Consider the following 23,689-nt stretch of genomic DNA (forward strand, 5'->3'; position numbering starts at 1 on the left):
CAGAACTTACAAGGAATGGATATTATGGGTTGTGAAAGAGCATGAATTGACAAAATCAAACAAAACAAGGAGGTACATTTATCTAACACTACTAAAAACTGCTTAAACCTTCAGCTCAAGAAACCCCTAAACTACTGCTTATGAAAAACTGTAATAACTAAACCTTTTCTTGTCATAACTCAATCCTTATACCCACTATCAAACATCATCTAACACTCACTATCAGACCAGGTAGATCCTTGTCTATCCAGTTATCCCCTTGTGATGCTGCTTCCATAACAGGTCAAACCAATGATCTGCAGAGTATTGACCCTAAAAGAAACTGGTACATGAGCAAGCAAGAAAAAGACAAGATAAATCTAAAATATTTATCAAATTATTAAATTAAGACAGTACTTTAATAAGACACTATTAAAATAATAAAGAAATCATTAAAATTTCCCCCTCAAATTTAATATACATTAAGAGTAGTGTTTTTGTTGTTCTGGTTCAAATTCTTTTCTCTAAACAACATGGAAACACTTTTTCTCATTTTCATCCATCCACTGCTGAAGAGTGTTACTGTCCATTATTCAGGTTCTGCACATGGACTGTGCTCTGCAGGCCATCTGGGAGGGCAAAATACTCTGGTTTGTATATAGCTTGCAAAATGTTTTAACATCTTCAAGGTAAATTAATGAATGCAGAGAATGTCATATATTCAGGCTTCACATTTTTGAGATTCTGACTCAGCCATCATGTTTATAAATAAATGTCACAAATGACCATTTCAGAACAGAAGGTAAAGTTGAAAATTACTACTAGCCTCCTTGTCAGACAACACACAGACTGCCATAGACTGCAGACAATAAGACAGTGCCTTTTTTTTCTTTTTTTCACCACATCAAAATGTTTTGTGTTTTTTTGTGTAATGCTGGCAAAGTTTTGTGTTGTGAAAGCCATGAAATTGTTAGACCACTGGAGGAAGCTGCTGACAACAAAGGTCTAGCTGCCTTTGTGAGTGACATCAGGTTATTTTCTCTTTGGAAAAACACAGATTCAGATCTTACATATTTTCCTTTTATAGTTTCAGACATCATAGTAATTTTCAGTTCTAACAGCTAACATAACTGCAACAGTTCAGTCTAACTTTTAAGAAGCGTATTTGCAGAGGGCAACTTCACTGACTTCAAAACTCTTCTCAGCATGCAATTTTTTCAGGTTGTCATGAACTTAAAAAGATTCTTTGTTCATAATTTCCACATGCCTGGACTACTGTTTTATATGTAGCTGTCAAAACACATCAGGACCCAAGCTTTCTGTGTGATACATTTCTTTCATGGACAAGCTTTTAGCCAGATTAGTCCACTGAAGGTAAAAATATGTTAGGTTTAAATCTGTCTTGAGTAATATTGATACATGTAAAGTAAACTAGAGTGTTTTTGCTTATTTGGGTTTTTTTGGCTGTTTTGGGGGGGTTGTTTTTTGCATGTATGTGTGAGTTTATGCTTTTGTTACTAATTAAATCTGCAAATCAGTCTAATCTTTAAGCTGATTAAAGAGAGTGGTAAGTAAAACAAAGTAAACATTCAGCAAGATCTTTTCTTCAGGGGATATTACTTATAGCAGGGAAGCAAAGGAATCCTATTTACATTTCAGACCGGCTGAATATGAGATAAAACCTGCCCTTCCCAAAGTTATTGTTTCTTTATTTCATCAGTACAGTCAACAAAGGAAAGATAGTGTTGGAAAAGCATCTCCTGTGTCCTGTCAGAGAAGGATTCCCTTCAGAGGAAGGAGACTCAGATATTCAGAGTTCAGCCACTAAGCTATCACCAATTATAATCAGCTCCTTTACATCTTGATCAGTGGTGCACCTTTACACTCGTGTGTCTGGAGTGTGGAGCCAAATTTTCTCTCTCCAAATTCAGTTCAGATGAAATTCAGCCCAGCAGTATCTGTTCACCTGGATAAATGACCCCTTTTGATTGCCTATGTGCATCTGAGTTTCACTTCACTCAGACACAGTAAGTGTAATGTGTGAGGTCCTAGGATGTACCTCAGTTGCTCAATGTACTACACAGAACCACAGAAACACAAACTGGTTTGGGTCAGAAGGGACCTTGTTGATCACCTTATTCCAAACCCCTGTCATGAGCAGGGACACCTTCCACTAGACCAGGTTGTTCAGAGCCCCATCCAGCCTGGCCCTGAGCAGTCCCAAGGATGGAGAATTGTCATGGTGTAACCCCAGCCAGCAGCCAGGCCCCATGCAGCCAGGCACCTGATCCACCACCACTGGGATCTGGGACAGAATCTGAAGGGTAAAAGCTGGAAAACTCATGGGCTGAGATAAAGACAGTTAAATAGGGAAAGCAAAATCCAAGCACACAAGCAAATTAAAAGAAGTAATTAATTACCTGCTTCCCATGTTCAGCCATCTTCCAGGAGAGCAGGGCCACATCTTGTGTAATGGGGACTTAGGAAGAAAAACACCAATGCTCCAAATGTCTCCCCTTCCTCTTCCCCCACTTTGTGTGCAGAATTTGGGTCACCTGTTCTGACTGTGTCTCCTCCCAACCTCCCCTGAACCCCCAATTTCCTTGTGTGCCATATGAAAAGCAGAAAAGGCCTTGGCTCTGTGTGGGCCCTGATCAGCAGTGACAAAAACATCTCTGTATTATCAACACAAATCCAAAACACAGCTCCATAACAGCCACCATGAAGAAAATTAACTCCACCCCAACCAAAACCAGCACCTTGCATTCTATTCCATGTACTTTACATCGTTTCAGGTCCCAGACTATTCAATACAACCCCAATAACCATCACCCCCTTCACAGAGGCATAAGGGCACCAACAGCTTCTCTAGGCAATTTGTTTCAATGCCTCACAACACTTCAATAAAAAATTTGTTCCTATTATTGAAGTAAAATCTACCCTTTTTCAGTTTAAAGCCATGATTACTTGTCCTCACACGATATAGCCTTGTGAAAAGTCCTTCAACCTTCTTTTCATATTTGTCTAATACTGGGGTTTGAACATTATTTTTACTGTTCTGAAACATAGAATAATATAATCATAGAATGTGTAGATTGGAGAAGACCTCTATGATCACCAAGTCCAACATTTCAATTTAGCACTGCCAGGTCCACCACTAAACCATGTCCCCAAGTGCCACATCTACATTTATTTTAAATACTTCTAGGAGTGGTGATTCCACCATTGTCCTGGACAGCCTATTCCAGTGCCTGATCATCCTTTCAGTGAAGAAATTTTTCCTAATATCGAATGTGAACTGCTTTTAGTTCAACTTAAGGCCATTTCTTCTTGCTCTGTCACTTTTTACCTGGGAGAAGAGACCAACATCCACCTGAACATAACCTCTTCTCAGGTAGTTGTGGGGAGGAATGAAGTTCCCTCTGAGCCTCCTTTTATCCAGGCTAAACACACCCAGCTCCCTCAGCTCCTGCCTAAAATTAAACTAGACTGAATCTTACTATATTTTCTCCACTTTTTATGTTCTGGGCCTTTAGGTTTTTACACTGAAATTTAAGCAGACTCCACATCACTCCCAGGGCTGGTAGTGGAGTTTTATGTTAAAACTTCTGTAATCATCTGCAAGTCACAGCGTAATTCTTAGTGGGTCTTACTCTCTCTAATATCTCCATTAAAATTCAAAGAGATGAAGGGATTAAGTATACATTCACGTAATTAATAATCAAACCTATTCTTTTTTTCTACCAAAAATGTCTACATCACAGAAATGGGAGAGCAGATAACTATCTATCAAAAAGATAATAAGGGCCAGGAAGAGCACACTGAGTTCCAGTGACAAAGCAAATAATGCTGCTTAAATAATTTTCATTTATGAAGAAATCATCTTTGGGAACATTTGACAAAATAATGTATCTTCATGCAATTTCAAATTTGTTAAGTGAGTCTCTTAATTGCAGGTTGAGAGGAGCACAAACTGTCTGTACTGATGTCTAACTAGAATCAGACATAATTAGCATTCAAAATCACTGCTTAAGGAGACAATCATGTATTTACAGGAATTGTTTATTTGTATTTCTCTATCACATTCTTTATGGGCTGCTGTGATGTTATGACTTTCAGCTGTTATTGCTTTCACTGACAAAGTGGCTATATTGGCATATGGAAATACAAACTATTTTAAATCCACTTTTATTCAAAGCAAAAGAAAAAAAACCTAAAAAAAGCCCTCTCTAGTAAGGGAAACAGGAAATTCTCCAGTTCTGGTTATTAGAAGCCACAACTTACTGGAAAATATACTTTAGTAAAATATAAATTAGGAGGCTGAATATGGGGAGAATTAGTAGAATTAATTGATTTGTAGTGGAATTATTCTGGTCGTTGTGAGGTTTTAAAAGTCAACAATACTTGAAAGAGCCTCCAAACAGGCCCTACATGTGCACATGTTTAGCGCCTAAAAAGTGAATCTGCTTCCTAAAAACCATTCTCTAAATGGGCAGACTGAGCTTATTAGGATGTCTAGTTTGACTTGAATCTGTTCTGCTCAGTTTTATTTTAAATACCTCAATAAGCACTCACCTGAAAATGTTGCTCAGATGTTGAGTTCTTTTAAAAATTGCTTGCATGAGAGTTTTGATACATCCGATTTAAATTTTGAAACTGGAGAAGAGGCAGAGTAAAGTGAAATAAAACAGCACAGCTTGCTCCTTGAAGCTGGCTTGCAATTCAGTGACATGGTTTATGCCTCAACTATTTATACCCCAAGGAATCTTGGTTTTAAAAGAAAGAGCTATGGAAGGAATAAGGCGTTTGGACACAGCAATGTTGGAGTGTGGAAAAACTGGGAGATGAAGCCTTGAAGACCACAAAAAGCACTCATAGAATCAGAATCACAGAGTATCTCAAAATGAGAGGGACTCAAAAGGACCATAAAATCTGACTTTCTGCTCCTTGCAGGACTGCCTAAAACCAAATCATATGACTAAGAGCATGGCTCAGAAAATGTTTCTTTCCTTCTATAATGCAGTGTGGATCATGATCCAATATTCAGTTTAACTGGTTTGCAGTAAGTGTCTGTATCCAAGCTAACAAATCCTGTAGCTTGGTTCTGGCCCTTCTGGGAAATCTCTGAGGGCTGAGTACATCTTTATTTTTAATATTTGGGATTTATCCTCAAGAAGGTTGTAGGAAAGCTGAGAAAAATGGGAATAGACTGAGAAGTGTTGTGTATATTTCTGAACATCTTTCTGGCATCAGTATGCCCAAATACAAAGCCTACAGGAAGGGAGAAAAGAATTAAGAGAATGAAACTAATAAATTTGGTTAACGAAAAAAGGCAGAAAATTTTCAAATCCATGCATAGGAAAAAGAACTAATGAATCATATGCAGTTAAAGAAACTGGGTTAGAAAAAGTCTAATATGAGCAAGCTAAGGAGAGAAGCAAATGTGATTACCCAAAAGAAGTGGAAAAGGCATGCTATGAGAAGGCTTGGATAAAGACCCACATTCAGAGACAACCACACACATCACCTTGAGGGGGCACATTATCAGCAGGAAGAGACTAAAACACCTCAAAGATGTGGGAAGAAAATTTCCCTGCCCCTTTCTATCCCAGGAAACCTGGAAAAAAAGGACCTGAAAAATGCTAAATAGATGATGGTGTGTGAAAATCAGAAGTTTAGCCAGGTTTAGGAAACATGTTTATCCCATTTGACATTAGGACCATGCAAGTGTCTATGAAAGTGATAGAGAATACCTGTATAACCCCATAAAATGCCTTCTTCAGGGTAGCCACTGTCCCAGCTGGTATATTTTTATCTAATTCCAGAGCTGGTTGTGGTGAGTACTGCTTTATATTTCTAATATACAATATGCTACTGGGAAATAAAGCAGCCATTGCTTAGATGCATAGCTGCAGATGGCACAAGTTTCAGTGCCATCCTTTAAATTACTGTAAAAACACGGGGAACTAGCTGTTGTACAAATAAACGCTAGCACAGAGGGCCTGATGAGGCTCTGGGGATCAGTAGCAGCTTTTTAACCTCTGGGTAACATAGTTCAATACCAGTTCAATGGAGTAATAGCAAAGGAAAAAAAGCTCTGTGGCCTGCATGACTGAAATTGGTGGTTTCAGCCCACATCCCTGCAGAGGTGTTGCCATGGTCAGGAAACATCCACATTACAGCTGAACTGTCACAGGAATGTGTTACCCATATGCTTTGGAAATAAAATCCTTAGAGGTTTATGCAGGAGGTTGTGGCAGTGGTGGCTGAGTCCTCAGGGCCAGATTCTGACACATCTGTGTTTTGAATTCCAAACATTGGAAAAGCATCACCTACGTGTGTGACTGAGGTCAAAAAACACATGCAGAAGAGTTATTTGTTCCCCCCTGAGGTGAGAAATCTTAGCAGTGCAATTTATTACTATCTTAATGAAACCAGTCCCAATTGCTATTAAGTGGAAGTGAAAGATGCATTATGCTAATATTATAATTGAAGGACTTACTTTCTTTTTTTTTTGTCTTTTTTTTTTTTGCTCTATGGATTTTTAGGATTTGCACAGTCTGACTGCAACATTCTTACATCTGGTGAAATGGTTGGATGGGCAGCAACTCAACACATTGAAGACATATGTGGTACTGTAGGCATTCCTGGTATCTGCACCCTGGAGAGTTTTTAATTTAAATAGGATCTAACATCCCAGAGAAAACTGAAGGCAGTATTGGCTGTTGAAGGATGTTGGAGATTCACAATGAACAGAGGAAGTGTTACTCTTCTGTCATACTCTTCATTGTGTACCTTTACCATGATATGGCTTTGAAGGTTTCAACTAAAAAATAAAATTTAAAAAAATATTTTAAAAAATTTAAAATAAAAGAGGACAAGGATAGTTCTGTCACCAAATTCTACTTGTCTGGCTGCTGGAGAGAAGAGGCAAATCTGTGATTGCACTGTGCATATATTTACATTACATATCCTCTGCTAACATTCCTCATCTGAATGATTTAGTGGATTTAGTGTAATCACTCTATGTAACAAGAAAAAAGGAATTTGATAATGTTTTATTTGCACTGCAGAGCTGCCCTTAGACAGAAAAACAAACCCATATCTTGGCTGTTCTCTTGAATTACTGAAGAGATAAAATTTTATAGAATAAAAGGAGGACATGTGGAAGAAATTTATCTCACAGCCATTGAATTTGGGAACAAAGGAGAAAATCCTGCTGGAAGTAACATATCAGCAAACGTATCAGTCAGCAAACACAAAGGAACTCGCTTTAATAATTCTGTAATAATTATAGACAGAAGGGAGTTATGACTGAGGAAAGAATACTAACATACCCTTAGTGGGCTACTGGGAGGATTCCTCTCAGTCTTGCTGCCCCAGATCTTCCTCAGAATACCTTATGCTTCTATTTCTTTTTTCATAAGAGATGCAAAGTATCTATATTTATTGTTAACTTTTTCCATAACTGCTTCTCAAAATGCAATTGAATGCAGCTTCAGCCATGAGGAGCTGGCGAGCCACTCTGCACTCTCCTTGGAGCCAAGCTCTTGGTGCTTCTTGTGGTTTCCCAAGGTCTTCCTATGAGATTATGAGAAGGTGGCATAAAATCTCACTTTTTACATTCCTTGTTGGCCTGTGTAGTTAACAGGGATTTGGAGTCATTCTCTGAACAATGAACAGGTTTTTTATCTTCTTGGGAGCACCCTTGAAGTTTTCTAACTTTATTTTTTTTTCAAAGTGGGCAAAGGTAATAAACCAAACCAAGACAATCACAACCCTGCATATTTAAGTATGAAATATTTTCCTTTAATGTTCTTAAAACGATACACTTTAATTTTTTTGAGCATTTATTTCTATATTTTAGAAATTAATTAAGACAATCTGTTGATTTCTTCCAACATCTTTCACGGTTTTACAACAAAACATATTGATCCATACAGCTTTTCACTTTTCCAAGTCAGTGCTGTATGCAGGGGGTACCTGGTAATTACTGCAGGCAATGATTGCTACAAAATGACAGCATTGCCTTTTTTGAATTTCTCATAGGTTTATCAATGTTTTCATGACAATATTTAATATTAGCAAATACCTTATCCAGAATGTTGAGCACTGAATTTCACATGAAAGAAAAATCATCCCTGCTCAGCAGTTCACAAATGTTGCATGGTAACAGCAAAGAAGTGACTTAATTCTAATTTTTGGTTGCTCTAGTACTCCCTTTCATTTATACAAGCTAAAATTTTCAGAGCCAGAATATGCAAACAGAAATTTCAGTCACAGTTTTGAGAAGCAAAGAACAACTTTGCAAAGAATACCACAATCTCATTTGTTCACTGACATAAGACACATTCTGTTCAGAATTTAAAGATATTATTTCCATTAAAAAAAAAAAAAACAACCAAAACCAAATAACCAATTAAAAACAAACAACAAAACTGTTTCAGGTTTAATTGTTCTTCTGAGAGTTAAAAAAAAAAAAGGAGGAAAAGGGGAGGACAGGGATATGTAAAAGAATATGGGCAGACTTTATTCATAGTAGGAAAGAAAAGTTCAAAAGACAGAGGAAAAGAAAATTACAAAACAAGAAAAAAGTTTGGGAAATGTTGGAACTTGCATGAAAAGCACGAGGAAGAAGCAGTAAAGCAAAAAGCAGATTTCTTGCAGCTGATTTCTTTGTAGCACATTTCTTGTAGCTGATTTCTCTCCTCTTTGTGAGCCAATCTTTTTTACATATGACCTGCAAACCTCTGTAAAAAGAAAAACATATAAATGGCAGAAAACATACTACAGCAAGAAAAATTAAATGAGGAGAGAAAACACCCACATCACTATATTTCTGAAGTCTCTCATTTGAAAGCCAGAAAGCTTTTATAGAGTGCTACTTTATGCTAGAATTTGTGCAGTGAACCCGTGTGAAAATGGGAGAGCTCAATATAAAAGCTTTCACCAAACTGATAAAAAACTATGATCACTTCTTTAGAAGCCAGCCTGGGTTTCTGAGTGGCAACTGCCATATGCTGCAGACATTTCTGTGCAATTCAAGATGCACATATAGAGCATGGCTGCAAAGACAATAATCTGGCACAAATGACAGCACTCCCCTGTGACAAAATATACAGAGGGGAAGATGCTTGTGCTGCATCAGAATGACTGATGCAGCAGGTAAGCTCACAAAGTAGGAAAAACAAATATGACAGTGGCGCAAGATTATTATGATTAAATGAACAACTTCTTGGTTTGCCCTTTGTGTTGATGGATGGATGGATAAAAGAGCTTCTGCTTTCCTCTGCAATGTTGGAGTGCTTTTGTCACACTGCTTCTTACTTATCCTCCAAAAGCTCAGACCTCCTTTTGTGCAGATAATTGTTCTCTAACTCAACAGGGCTATCCATGTGCAGGAATCAGCGAGTTCTGGTACAGTAACAGCATTACAACCTTAGGTTCTGAACTTTTTGGGCACTTTTGTTACAAGTGCTGACTCTGGGTGTGTGTGAATGCAGCACAGTAAAAGTCTGATTCTGTTCTAAGGTCAAGGAGAAAATGAAGGCACTTCAGTGTCCCTCCACTTGAGGTGACAAGGTAAGCAGCAAGTCTGGATGTTTTGTGCAGCAGTTCACTGTCTGATTTCTCATGCTTTAGTATTTATTTGAATTAGATTTTCTCTCAGAAAGATTCAAATTTACCAGTGAGACTTACTCCCTGGAGGGTTACAAACACCATCACAAATTCTTTTTTGTTTTTTGACTCCCTGTTCAGGTATCAGTGACTACAAATCCAGATACACACACACACACAAAGTATAATGGTAGAAAGATGTTTATTTTCATAACATATTCCTGCTATTTGCTATTTGAAAGCATTTTGAACTAAAGAGCATGATGGAGCTGTCTGAACCAAACATTTGTTGTCGTTTGAAATATCTGTGTCATCCTGCATGACATTTAACTGCTGATCTTGCATCACACAGGTTTCATGCTGGTGTGTGTTATGTCTTCCAGCACACACAGAACTGTGGGACACTCTAGGACACCTAGTATGGAATAACAGGAATTATGCATAGGGAGGCAACTAATGGCCAGTTTCCAGCAAGGCTGAATCCCAGAATCATAGAATTGTAAATGCTGAAAAGGACTTTGAGATTATCAAATCCAACCACCCACCCAACTAGGCCATGTCCCCAAGTGCTGCGTACACACATTTTTAGCCCATCCAGGGATGGTGACCCCACCACTTCCCTGGGCAGTCAGTTCCAATGCTTTACAGCCCTTTCTCTTGCAACTTCTCTTCTTCCCCGGGTGCAATTTTCCTCTTGTTCTGTCACTTGCTTATAGCCCTGTCTGCTTTGAGGAGGGTCAGGGGAATCTGTGCAATGTAATATATATCACTCACTGTGTTGCAGGCTCATGCTAGGAAAGGTTTGGAGATTTTTTAATTTAAAGGTGTTATGAAGAATTCCACATTTCATGCTAGACACCAAGAAACCCAGGAGCCATTTTCAACTTTTCAACTGGACACACTGCAGTGAGACTAGGAACAAAGACAATTTTAATGCAAACACACTACAGGCATAATGTTTTATTATTCTGAAACTGGAATAAAACTAGTGCGAGATTTTTTTCTGGATGAAAGCAGAGCCATTGATGGCAATGAAGAGATATTGAACTAGTTCCTGTCTGGTCTTTGCAATTTGTAGCACTTAGGAAGCCTTAAAAGAAATTTGACAGTGACAAATAGACATTTCCAAAATGTCAAGTAATTCTAAACATGAATTTTCATCTATTTATAGACTTACTCTGATATATCAAATGTTACACAGCTTCCTGTAGACAGTATTTAGCTTTCTATTAGGAATTTTCAGAATCTTAAGAACATTGATATATTCATGAAGATAATGGTCTTGCAACACATTTCACAAATAAATTATATAAAATTAATGCTTGGTAAATTTTCTGAGTGCATTTTTCATACATTAAACCACTTTGTAGCGGAACTACTCCCTAGAAAAGAAAGTTGTCACTTCTCTGAAAAATTCTGAAATCTCATATTGTCCCATAAGGATTAATTGGTAACACTAGTGAAATAAATAGATTTCTTTTAATATTAATTGGATGGCCACAAAATAAATGCAATGTACTACTGTAGTGGAAATTCAAATCAGCAAGTAAAAATCTTTTATTTTTTCTCCATTTCCTCTAATTCTAGCACCACTAAAAATTTCTGGCTTGTCCATTTTAGAAGATTAAAAAAAAAAAAATTACCTATAGGATGGGGCTTTTAAGCTGGAGTGAATTATAACCTTTTCTTTTGTACTCTAGAATACTTCAGACTTTTTATATCTCCATATTTATTGTCCTCCTAGGTCTGTGCAGAAAACAGAAAGCTCAAAATTTTTTGTTTCTTAGATCAACAAAATCAGTTCTTGCTATATATGTTCAATGTTGCAAAAGATGGAAAGGGGAAATAAGACTTAAAAATGACATAGCTTGAAATGACATGAAACCCCAGAAAACTTTAATTGTACCAAACCGTAACAAAACTGCTTGTCTTAATTGTACACTTTTGAAACCTGGTACAAAGACAGCATTTTGTCCTCATTGGGTTCATCTCTGCCAGTGTTTTAATGACTTTCTGCATTAAAATTTCCAAATGGATAAATGCACAAATTTTTTTACAGGTTTCATATACGAGAAGAAAAGTAAAAAGCCCAAACAAACAAAAAGAACCCAAATAAGCAAATGAACAAAAAAACATTAAAAAAACCCCAAGAAAGAGAACAACTCTTAGAATATTTTCCTTCATCTTTGTTGAGCTGAAAAAATTCTAAAAATTGCTTTTATTATACTATAATAAATGGTGTATATCATTTGGGGAGCAGAAAACCCACAGATTTCTAGGAGCTGACATGTAAACTGTCACCATATCCAGGTTCTGCCAGATCCTTCAGAGTCTCTTCTTCTGGAACTTAATAAACAATGATTTGTAAAATGTAACTTGTCTACAAAAGGCTGTGAGTGTTTTTCCATTTTGTTCCTGCTGTGCTGTATTCAATGGTGCTTTGATAAATCAGGTTTTTTCTAGTAAGAGGAAATTACCTGCACTCAGCAGTGCTGGGAGCCAGATCCTGCTCCCACAGTTCTTTTCCCTACAGGCCATAGAAACACAGAAATCAGCAGGGTCAGCTCTCTTTCCTCTGCACAGAACTGCATCTTCCCTTTTCCTCAGGTGGACACAGCAAGCCTTGAAAATCCAGGGTAAATCATAGGAGTGAGTTCCCATGAATAGGGCCTGAAAATTATTTTCTTTGATGGAGTGAGAAACTTGATTTCTGAAACTCAATGAGTTTTCTGAGATTGAGCATTGTAATCTGCACACAGTCGTATTTGGATATATCAAAACACACTTAGTCCTTTAAGTGGATCCTGTTTAAGCATCTTACTAGTCTCCCACACAAGCACCGAGTCTGACAGAATATCAAATTTTTCTGCCTGTTAATTTATTGATACTGGTTTGATTCACCTTACTTTGGGAATTATCTGTGTATTAATGCATTCTGTTCACCCAAATTCATTCCTGATATAGCTACATTTATGTCACAGGCCATTAAGTTTCACATTCTAGCCCTAGGCTCATTCATCTAGACTGTCAGTGCTATCCTGTAAAGAGATTTTTTACAGAATTGCCTTTTGAAAGAGCAACTTCCCTTAGCATCTGAACATAGTTTATCTTTTCAGTGCTTTGTCTGTACTGGCTTTACTTTGGCAGGGACAAATCATGGTTATACTTAACTTTGTTCCTCTTTCTCTACCTAAAAAGTACCCTGTTAGGAACTTTGATTACTGGTACCTAATCTGTTTAAATTAAAAATCTATAATTCACATAATTGATTGATGAATCTTACCACTGCAAAGTATTTGCTGCAAATGTATTTGGGTTAATATTACTTGTTCATGTGGTAGCTTGAATCCTGAAATTGTGAAACTTCAGTGCTTTTTAAAATGGAGTCTTATGCTAAAGTTGAATATAAATAAATGCTCACCCAGTACAAACAAGTCCTGCTTGCAGTAAACAGAGCTTGTGTCAACAGCTTTCCAGGAACAGAGATGAGAGTGCTTCCTTCTGCACTAAGATATCTGTAGTGATGAAGAATAGATGCAAAACAAGTGCAACCACCAGAAAAATAAAAAAGAGCAAAGAAAAGTAAGTGAAGAAAAATAAGCATTCCTTGCTGTGAGGTAAAAATCAAAAGGCTGTTCACATTTCCATTATGTGCCTTAATATCAGCAAAGATTTGCAGGCATTTGGGGCTTTCTTAAATGCAACTGCAGCAAGTTAAATATTAAAATCAGAAATGAGGGGAAATAATAGAAATAACAGAATTTAAAAATAACAAGCAAACAAAAATTACATAGACATAATAACAAAAAGAAAACAACCTTTCCCCTATCTAAGATGATAACACATCACCATTCAATGAACACTCTCCTACCAAGAGGAATGATGCACTTAAAAAGCACACGAAACCAACCTGTTTCCTGTTGGAAATTTGTAGAAATGCTGGTGTGAAATCTGAGATTGGTATTCAGATGATTCTAGCAAATGAAAAGGGTGCATTTGGAATACAATCAGACCAGGAGTCACTCTGCCAGCAGCTGCTTGATTGCCTCATTTTGTTTCTGAAATGCTGCTGCTCGAGGCTCTGTTGATGCCACATCCATTCAATGTACATTTCCCATTGGCACATGGAATTTCAAACTCTGTTTTCATTACCACTCATGTTTTCCTGGAAGGACTATTTCAAAATGAAAACAGAAGAGGAAGAAAAGTTTTCTCTAAAGGACAATGCTTATTAAAATGACCAAAATCATGTTATGTCAAAGGAAAAACAAAATAGAACCAGCAAAGACTATATACATGTAAAATATATTTGGAGGTGAGATGGCTTCATACAAGTTCCAAAGATAAACAAAAAGTTGTGGAAAGAGGTTGAAAGTAGAAAATAAATGTTAAGTTTTATGTCAGTTTAGTAAGGAAACAAATATAGGAGTGTTGACCTTAATGATGCATTTGGACATATTACAGCAGTCATGGAAAAGGTTACTAAAACTGCAATTTTCCTTCCTTGGATGATTTGCTTTGCAGAATAAAGTAGTGCCTAAATGCCAGAAATGAGATCAAAATTTTTCAATGTTGAATGTCATAAAATAAAATAAATGTTACAAAGCCAACCCTCCTCATAAAAAACCATTGAAGAAATAGTGAAAATGTTATGGAACAGTTTTGATAAATGAGAATTTTTCTTGAACCAAAAACTACAGAAAATTTTCCAATATGCCTCACTGAAAAGGCAGGAATTTCACTGGTGCTTTTTGTTTTCTTTCATTAATGTTTCTGCAAGCTTTATCTGATATAATACTGATTATGCAAACCCCTGACAGTTATTTTGGAGCAGGTTTGTGAACCTTGAAAGTTTCATGAAAAATTATTTAGAAGTCTTTTATTAGTAATATTAGATTGTAAGTCTTTAAAACAGAACTCAATTGTTGTGGTAATTCAGAGAATAAATACAAAAGACAGGGCAAATACCACAGAAAACCATTACTATACTTTGCCATAATATAAACTCAAAGCTAATCTCAGCAAATTTAAAAAAAGAAAGCTGAAAAGTGATTAAAAATTTATATAGGATGGAGTATTTTATGAATTTGCATAAGTTATCAGCACTTGCTGGACTTTTGTTTTCCACTAATGTATGAATGTCCAATGTAAACACGATTCTGAGTTAAACTGGATTTTTACATTGCTAATTTTATATTTTATATTGCTAATTTCCTTTGATAGTGGTAAGGATTGGCAACATGTTTGACCACACTGGAAGAGAAAATGATACAGCTGTCAGCATGGGTTGGAGTCTTTTTTGGTTTATTATTCCCAGAAACAATATCTGTACAATTTCTCTTTGTTCCTAGGGATATTTCAATACAAATTTCAAAACAGTACCACATTTCCTTCTGTTCAGCATAAATAAAAGGAGACAGGTCAAAAGCAGACATTTTATTGTAATGTTGACACCCTTCTGGTACCCAGGTTTAAATAACATATTTATCTCCCTGACATGAGACAAGTCACACAGAGCATACAGCACTCCATGATTAGCTGGCCCTCACTGACTTTATAGTGGAGACAGAAGTAGCAGCTTGAATGCAGCACCTGTGTTTAGCTACTGAAGTTTGACCTCTGGGGTTTTTTTTTGGTTGAATTCCCAGCTACTGTTCAGCAATCTCACAACAGCAATATCAAAGAAGCCAGCTTTGGAAAGAAAGCAGATTTAGTTGCTATATTCTGTTCTCCTGTGCCCTTGGGACCAGAGCATCAGGTAAATGGCATGTTAAGCTACGCCTTAAAGGTGACCCAGAATGCAATCTGGCAATAAAAGAAAAAGCATCCTTGTAAAATAGAAGAGAAGGTTGGTACTGCAGGTCAGATTAAATAAAAGGAACTCCGAGGATTTGCTTGCAGTCTGTCTCTTTAGGCAGTATCTCAGGAAGTGACACACTAAGGTCTGAAATCTGCATGAAATGTAGGAATGGGCTGGACTTCAGTTTATTACTATTGGCTATTTCTTTTTGGCTAGCTGATTAGGAGCACCTGCTGGGTTTAATTTAAATTTTCTACTTTATTTTTGGCAAGAACTCTTCATCTCCGAATGGATTATTTTTTTTCAAGATTTTGATGTATTTATTATAAATATAGAACAATAATAGATAATAATAATTGTCAGCTGATAAGATAGAGTGGGGCCAGTTGGCTTCCTGTGACTTGGTGACCTTTTGGTATTAGTACCACGCAGTGCTGTGAGTTATGTTAAACCTTTGCAGCTGGATTTCAACAATAGCAGAAATATTTGCTGTACCCCCACCTTGCCATCTCAGAGCTACCAATAAACCTCTTCATCCTGTGGGAGGGAACCTTATTCAATGGATTTCAAAAGAACTCCCTGCTTGGATAAGGTTTGCTCTGGTGGAAAAGACTGTTGAAGGATTACCTTGAGAAGGGCAATGGCTTCATTAAAACACACCAGTGGTTTTGCTGCTTTGTGAATCAAGTTGCGCCTAAAATTGACACACATTTTTTTTCTTTACTTTCCCCTGAAACACTGTTCTTTCACAATTCTAGGTCTCAAACTATGCTTACAATCAAGGGTAAGTAAAATAATTCTTAATACATCGCCAGACTTCGGCAGTGTATGCCTTTAAATGAATAAGAAAGGAAAACAAACTCAGAGCAAAAATTTTATTGCGTAGCTGAATATTGAAAGCTTCTAGCTCTGGACAAAAAAAAATATGATATTTTATTGTCTCTTGATAGGCAACTCAAGGATGCTGAGTTATAATTAATGCTTTAAAAGTCTGAGGTGGAAACAAGGTGTGTGCCATCAGTGGTGTGCATAGAGCATAATGCATTTTCAGGAGAAAAATGTATCCCATTTGTATAGAGATCCTGTGGTTTAAAATTTCCTTTATCAGAGTAATGCTATGGAAGAGACAGAAGTGTCTGCTTTTCTAAGAGTACATCTTGTCTTTTCAGTGCCTGCAGCCTTTATGCCACAACATGGGGAAACTTCTGTTCATGATTTCAGGACTTAAATATTACAAATGTGTTCAACCACAATTCAAATGAGTCCCATCTTAGAACAAATAATTTAGAATTTGGAAATAAAAATGATCACATATTTTTTTGATTCTTGCAGTAGAAGATTTTTGTTCCTAAGACTGACTGTCAACACACCCACTTGCCACCACTTCATGTATCCCACTTAGCATATTTAATGCAATTAATCTTGCTTAACCCCACTTAAGTGTCTTTTTCTCACATGCTGGTGTTGCATGACAATTCAGTGCTGTTTTACTCTATGCTGCTTGGCATTTTTGTGTGAATCATGCCATAGGGGAGGTGTTCCTGAGGTCTCTGTTAGAGTTTGAAGAGGCTGGGACCATGGCTGCCAAGGTTAATAACCACTTACTGCAATTGTCACTCTGCCAGCAGACAGAAACTCCAAGGTTACCTGGGCCAGGGTCAAGTGGGGATCAAGAACTCCCTCCCTGAAGTGCAAGACTGACAGACTGGATGGGTGGGATCCAACTTCACATTCTAGGGGTGGCATTTCATTTAGGACATCTAAAATCTATCCATCTCACCCTGAAATATGTGTTTGAGCCATTCTGCTGTTTCTTTTCATATTACATCCACCTCTTCCTGTATCAAAGGCTATTAAATCCTGTATTAAATGCTATTCAGAGGCAAGAAGTTCCTGTTTCTTGTAACCATCAGAATTTCTACAATTTTGAATGCTATGTAAACAAGCTAGAATGGGTTTTTCCTCAACCAGGTGTTAGCCTCCAGCAAGGAGAAAAAAATGGTATTCCAGCAGAATCAAGCTCATTGCTCCTGCAACCTGTGCTGCATCATTATCCTCCCATTAATTTCAAACTAATAGTGCTTACTTTGGATAATGGTGACTGGGGGGAAAGACAAGTAACTAATTAAAACTAACCACATCAAATGCCAACTTCTCTCAAAAACTCTTTATTCCAAATGCCTGGACAAAATTAGTGGGTGACAGTGACTAAAGAAGGACTTTTTGTTTAGCTTATTCCTGGATGGAGAGAAAATGACTGTTTCCCTAGAAGTTTACCTAGTAAATTGGAACAAGTGGGCAGAAAGTAGATAAAAGTACTTTGGCTCTTGGGTTAATTTAAAGCAAAGAATGTGTTCCTGCCTTTGAAAAATGCACCCATGTATTCTGAGTGTTTTGTCTGCTGTTGTAACACCACTTAAAGCAAATGATCTCAAAGTATGTTAAAATATTAAGCTTCAAATATTTCTCCAAAGTGTTATTACTTGAGAAGAGGGAATGAAGGGCTTGATCTTAATTGCACTAACTTTGTACTTTTTAAGGGTGCCAGACTCAAGAGCAAGATGACTTCAGACAAGGCTGGGATGTCCCTATGAGCACACAGTGTCTCACACCAAGGGATGGTGACCTGGGCTGTCTGTACATTTGGGAGAAATCAAGAACTATGACCATGCCCTGCTCTGGACATTGACCTCATACAGCCACAAACCCATGAACTCCCCACATTTGCTTCTGTGCTGCCCTGAAACAAGAGCCACTTTGACATGGCAAATCCTGCCCTATTTTGCCTTTATCCAGGTGCTGGATCTGAGCTTGCAATGCAGGTGATACTAGAGGCATACATGGAATATACCTGGAACTCTCTGGCTGGTTGGCCATGAAAGTCTGTTTTCTGCTATGGTGGCTGCTGAACTTCCTTAGTCTCCAGAAAGGGGCAACAAACTGTGCACTGTAAAGAGTCCTCAGCTTGTTCTAACTTCTGTACCATGATGAGGTGGTTTTGACCATGCTGCTATGGGCAGGAAATAGCCTAGGCACTGCTGATAGCAACCTAATTATCATTGAGATCTATCCCTTTCTATCAGATTTGAATAACACTAAATATTGCACTCAGACATGAGTGGTATGGGGGCTCAAAAGACAGAAAGTCCAAAAAACCTAACGAATAAATCTCTCCTTCTTAGGAAAGAAAGTGAATTAAAATTTTCATAAACTGTATACTATTAAACATTTTTTTTCCACTAACCAAATCTGCAGTTGCTCCACTGATCTCATGAAAAACAAGTAGAGTAATATAATATGTAAATTAAAGGGAGCCTATTAAAGAAATTGAGCTCCCTAAATGTTAATTGCAACAAAAAAGAAAATTAAAAGTTTAACAAGGGGGCAATAAAAGAAGGAATTAAAATATTCTAAGTGTGTTCAGATATAACACTTAATTGGTGCTGAGCAAGTTTAAGTTAAGCAGCTAACAAGATAAACACTTCTGATGACAGAAAATTAATGTTGTGTCACAGCAAAAGACTACTTTATTTGATATTTTATACTTTATCCATGTTATATGACAATTTAATTAAACATTCAAGTAATCCAGTCAAATAACTTCCTAGTGAAATAAACCAGGAATGATCAACTTCCTTTTCCATAAAGGATCAATGCAGTATGACACCTGATTTATGATATATGACTGCGTGGTCTTAAATTTTATGTAAAAATTAATGAAACAAAATAGATTTCTAAGGGTTGATTTTTCACCATCACACCCACATGGAAAGTCAATTGCTGGAAATAAGCTGTAACAGAGAAACATCCGTGCTCCTTGTGATAGGATTACTTTGCAATTTGTTAAAAGCATGTTGCTAAATCTCAATGAAAGGGGGAAAGAAAGGCTTTCTGTCCAGATCTATTTGTAAAGAGTAATTTTGGAATGTTTTGAAAGATACTTCATTGTTTTGCAATCTGTTGCCTTTTACAGGAGCTAAAAAGAAAAAACTGCCAAGACGTGTGATATGACTCTGAGCCTGTGTATTGGAATCAGTATAAACATTCTCTCTACTGATTTTTTTTAAATTATTAATTATATATATTGTTTAAAATGTTATTTATTTGTGTTTCCTGTTTTTTAAGTTTTAATTAGGTGTTGTTTCTCTTGTAAATTGTGCACAATTGCAGGATGGGGCTCACTGACATGACTTGATAGAACACATGTGCATGTATTTTTAGGCATGTTTGTTCACCTGTGGTTTGACAGCAACTCTGAAAGGCTCAGACTTCTGCTGAGATGGACCAGGCTTCAAATGAAGAGCACCCCTGTGAGTTTATGGTGTATTTTCCCCCAGGTAATGGTGAGGAAAGGCAAGCAGGGAGATTGCCTGGCCTGAGCTCAGAATAGGTCATGACAAAATTGTGTCTCCTTTATGGGTGTCTTTCTTGGACGAGTCCCTCAAGAAGGCCCTAAAAGTGTCCGCCTGAGGGGACCAGATGATTTGCAAGACTAAAAGGTTTTTCAAATATTTGGAAGGCTGTTCTGCAACCAGACATGTCTAATTTTATGTCCCCAATGTTTCTTCTTGATGGCCTACGTCTGTATTTTGATTTTTTAATGTAGAACATGAGCAAATCTTTTAGTGACAGTAACACTTGAAATCTCCACTTTCTACTTCCAGCAAGACCATGTGTGGTCCTAAATTATTTTACAAAGTAGTAAAATTAATGGTTTACTTTTTTATTTATTTATTGAGAAAATAAGTATTTTTTCTTCCAACAAAATGTGCCCATATTTAAAAAATTTTAAAGAACATAAAAAAAATCTCAATACAAATATATTTCTCTGTCAAGTGGTAATAAAAAACCAACATTTGTTTCCATGATTCAGGAACAGAGATCTCTATCAAAAAGCACAGATAGTTCTCCAAGACTGACAGCAACAACTAAATGAATTTACAGTGTAGAATACACATATGTGTGCATTAATTTATCTGTAACACTTCACCTTGTGTCATTTTAACAATGTCCCACAACTTTTTTTTTTCCTATTTCACATTAAAAGCCCTCCAAAGACTTCCTAAATTTTCTGCATGACAAGCCTCTTTTTCCTTAATCAAATATTAAAAATACATTTACCCAGTGGCCAGTGGACCTTGGCTGGATACCAGAAGTCCACCCAACTGCTCTCTCACCCCTCCTTATCAACAGGACAGAGGTAGAAAATAAGATGGAAAAACACATAGGTTGAGAAAAAGACAGGGAATAATTTTAATATTTTGTAATCTTAAAGTAATCTGATAGAGATTATGTCATACAGAAGGTCATATTAAATTTTTAAGATTACAGAATTTCCATATAATACAGTCTTTGAAGAATATCCAGCTAAAGGAAGCTGTATATCAAGGTATGAAATATTTTACTTTTTTAAATCCTTTCTTTTGGATGAAGGCTGAAACAAATTTCTAGTTATACCTGAAAATTAATTAAAAGTGTGAAGATATGAATATGTGATGATGATGAATTGTTTCCTGAAATAAATGTCCCAGTAGTTTGCAGGAGACGAGACCAGGAACAGAGATACCCCAGCTCAGCAAGCATAATAGAATTTAACTGCAAAATAAAACCCTGAAGAAAATGTATCTGATGGAGTCTCTTTCATCCCACAAAGTGTTTTCTGAAAACAGGCAGATACAGCAGGATTGGTGAATGTTTATAGCAAGGGTGTTACTGATGAGTCAATGAGGAGTGATGGAACAGTCAAATCTGCTGGCTGAAAGATGCACTCTCAGACCTGGAAGTACACGTGAAGCTACATCCCATCAGGTGGATGAAAAACACCTGAGGCTGCAAAGCAATGATGGTAAGGGAGTAGTGAGCTATAAAAAGACAATAATTCCCTCTGTTGGCACCAACAGAATGCAGGAAAACATAAGAAAAAAAGAAATTGTGCATGTAAGTTAACCTTTCCTCTTTGCTATGATGTGAAGTATGTTGATCATCTCAGATTATTGTTGCATGTCTTATTTATGCAGGATGCCGAGAGAATCGACAGCTACACATTGAAATACTGAGGTAACTCAGCAGTGACTCACCCAAAGAGTGGGAAACACAAGGAGTGGGAACAGCAGAGACTGTGAACCTCCCAAGGCAGTAGGGGTTTCTTTCTGAAGAGTAAAGATTAAAAGCAGAACTGAGCAAGTAGCTTGTAACAAATAACTTCTGAAGAGCATTTCCCTTCAGTCTTTTGGCCAAAAGGCAATTGACAAATTTTCTAGGTCTCTTGTTAGTTCAGCAAGGATATTGTCCTTGGTTCATCTATAGCTGGTGAATAGTTAGTTGTCAGAGCTCTCCAATCCAATCCTGCTGTCTTTGCTGCTGAAGCTTCATGGTGTTGAATGATACTTTCAGCATTTCCTGTTTTAAATGGCAGTCCAGATCAGTGAGAAATCACTTTTTTTTTTTTTTTTTGCAATCTTGTTTTCCACAGATTTAATATCTGAAATTTAAGCTTGTATTGCTTATTTTCTGTGTTGGGCAGGACTCTGGCAGGATTTTGGCCAGTTTTTTTAGGACTATCTGAACTTTAATCAGTTTTAATCAGTTTCTCTACTTTGGAGCACAGTCTCAAGCATACTTTGACATTTAGAGCTGGTTCCGAAGTGCTCCAGTGTGAGTGGTAAGGCAATTTGTTGCTGTGAAGAAACTACAGCTTCCTCTATCAGAAATGCACAGGCCAAGCAGCAGGCTCAGAGAGGACATTTGGAAATGGGGTCAGAGAAAGTGAAAATTCCTTTGCATGAAGTCAGCACATTTCTGCAGGGAGCAAGAGACTTGCATTTACCTCCCAGCCCAGAGAAGAGCTGTTCCATCCCCTTACCTACCAAAGCACAGACTGATCAGTTCAGCAGAAAGAGAAGGCAGAGGTTTTGAAAACCTTCAGCCAAAAACCTCTATCATATAAAAAAGTTAAAGAAAAAAAGAAAGCACAGATTTTTTACCTTGATTTCTGTGCAATAGGAAGAGGCACAAGTAACTGGATATTCAGGATCCAGTGTGGAACAAGAGACTTTTTCACTATCTTAAATATAGAAGAAAATGATGTATGGACTGGGACCAAATTTCTCAGTTCTTACACCATTTTCTTAACCACCAAGACCCATGTCTGCAAAATGGAAGGTTTTGATTTGATAGTACCCTTCCCACCTTCAGGCACATGATCCAAAGATTAAGCTGCATTTCTCTGAAAAGGGAAACACCATAAAGGCAATAAAAATTGAGTCTGAAAAGAGTGAATGTGATTTGTCCATCCATTGAAGATGAAGTTCATTCTTTCTTAACTACCCGAAAGTGAGGATGTACACATGTAACCCAGAATTGAAGTTCATGGATAGATAAAATTGAATTCTTTTTGTTGTGTATTGCCACTGTTTTATTCAAAATTTAATCATTTTGTTACACTTGTTGAAGGCAGGTATTCGATAACCTGATTGAGATCCTGGCTCTCTGCAGGCCAGACCAAGCACCAAGCTGCCTTACTGCCTGTGGTTTTGTCAGTCAATGGGAAATTTGCCACAGACTTCAAAGCCAATATATTGGAACTCTGTTTCTGCATGTTCTAATCACCTCCTCTAACTCTGAGGTCTTAGGATGTAAGTAGATGTAAAAAGGAAGAAAAAAGATTAAAAATATCTGTATTTTTTCCTTGGCTAGTTCTAAATTGTTAAACTCAATGGTATTGCTTTACTTAGATATGTTTTTATCTATGTTTAAAAAAAACCAAAAAAACTTAAAACACCATTAATTTTCTCATTCTAATAATCTTTTCTTGTCTTTTTTATATTTATTTTCTAGTTTTCAGAAATATAAATATCTGTGTGGATATATTAAAATCCTGTCCAATCAGTGAAAAACTAATCAAATATTAGACTTTTCTTCACTAAGCAAGAGAAGGACTCAGGAAGTATAAGATATAAAGTAATGCAACAAATTACATTCACTCTTTCTTGAAAATTTAGTCAGAGCAGCTTCCCCCAAGCGTACTTAAATTTTGCAGTTTCATGGTTTTGAACTGAGTAAGGAGTTTCAGACTTTAAATAACAAGCTACTTCTCTCTAAATTTGTGTAAAAAATAAAAGCCTTTGTGTCTTGCAAATGTAAAAATAATATATTAATTTGATTGCAGTGATAAGGGGATAAAACCAGAGAAAATAAATGCTCATCATTTTTCCTTCACCCTTGTGTAATGAATCAATGACTTGGCCTTGTGGTCTGATAACCCAGATAACTGAAATAGTTTAATCAATATAA

This window comes from Zonotrichia leucophrys, chromosome 2 (genome assembly GCF_028769735.1).
Source record: "Zonotrichia leucophrys gambelii isolate GWCS_2022_RI chromosome 2, RI_Zleu_2.0, whole genome shotgun sequence".
Lineage (NCBI taxonomy): Eukaryota > Metazoa > Chordata > Aves > Passeriformes > Passerellidae > Zonotrichia > Zonotrichia leucophrys.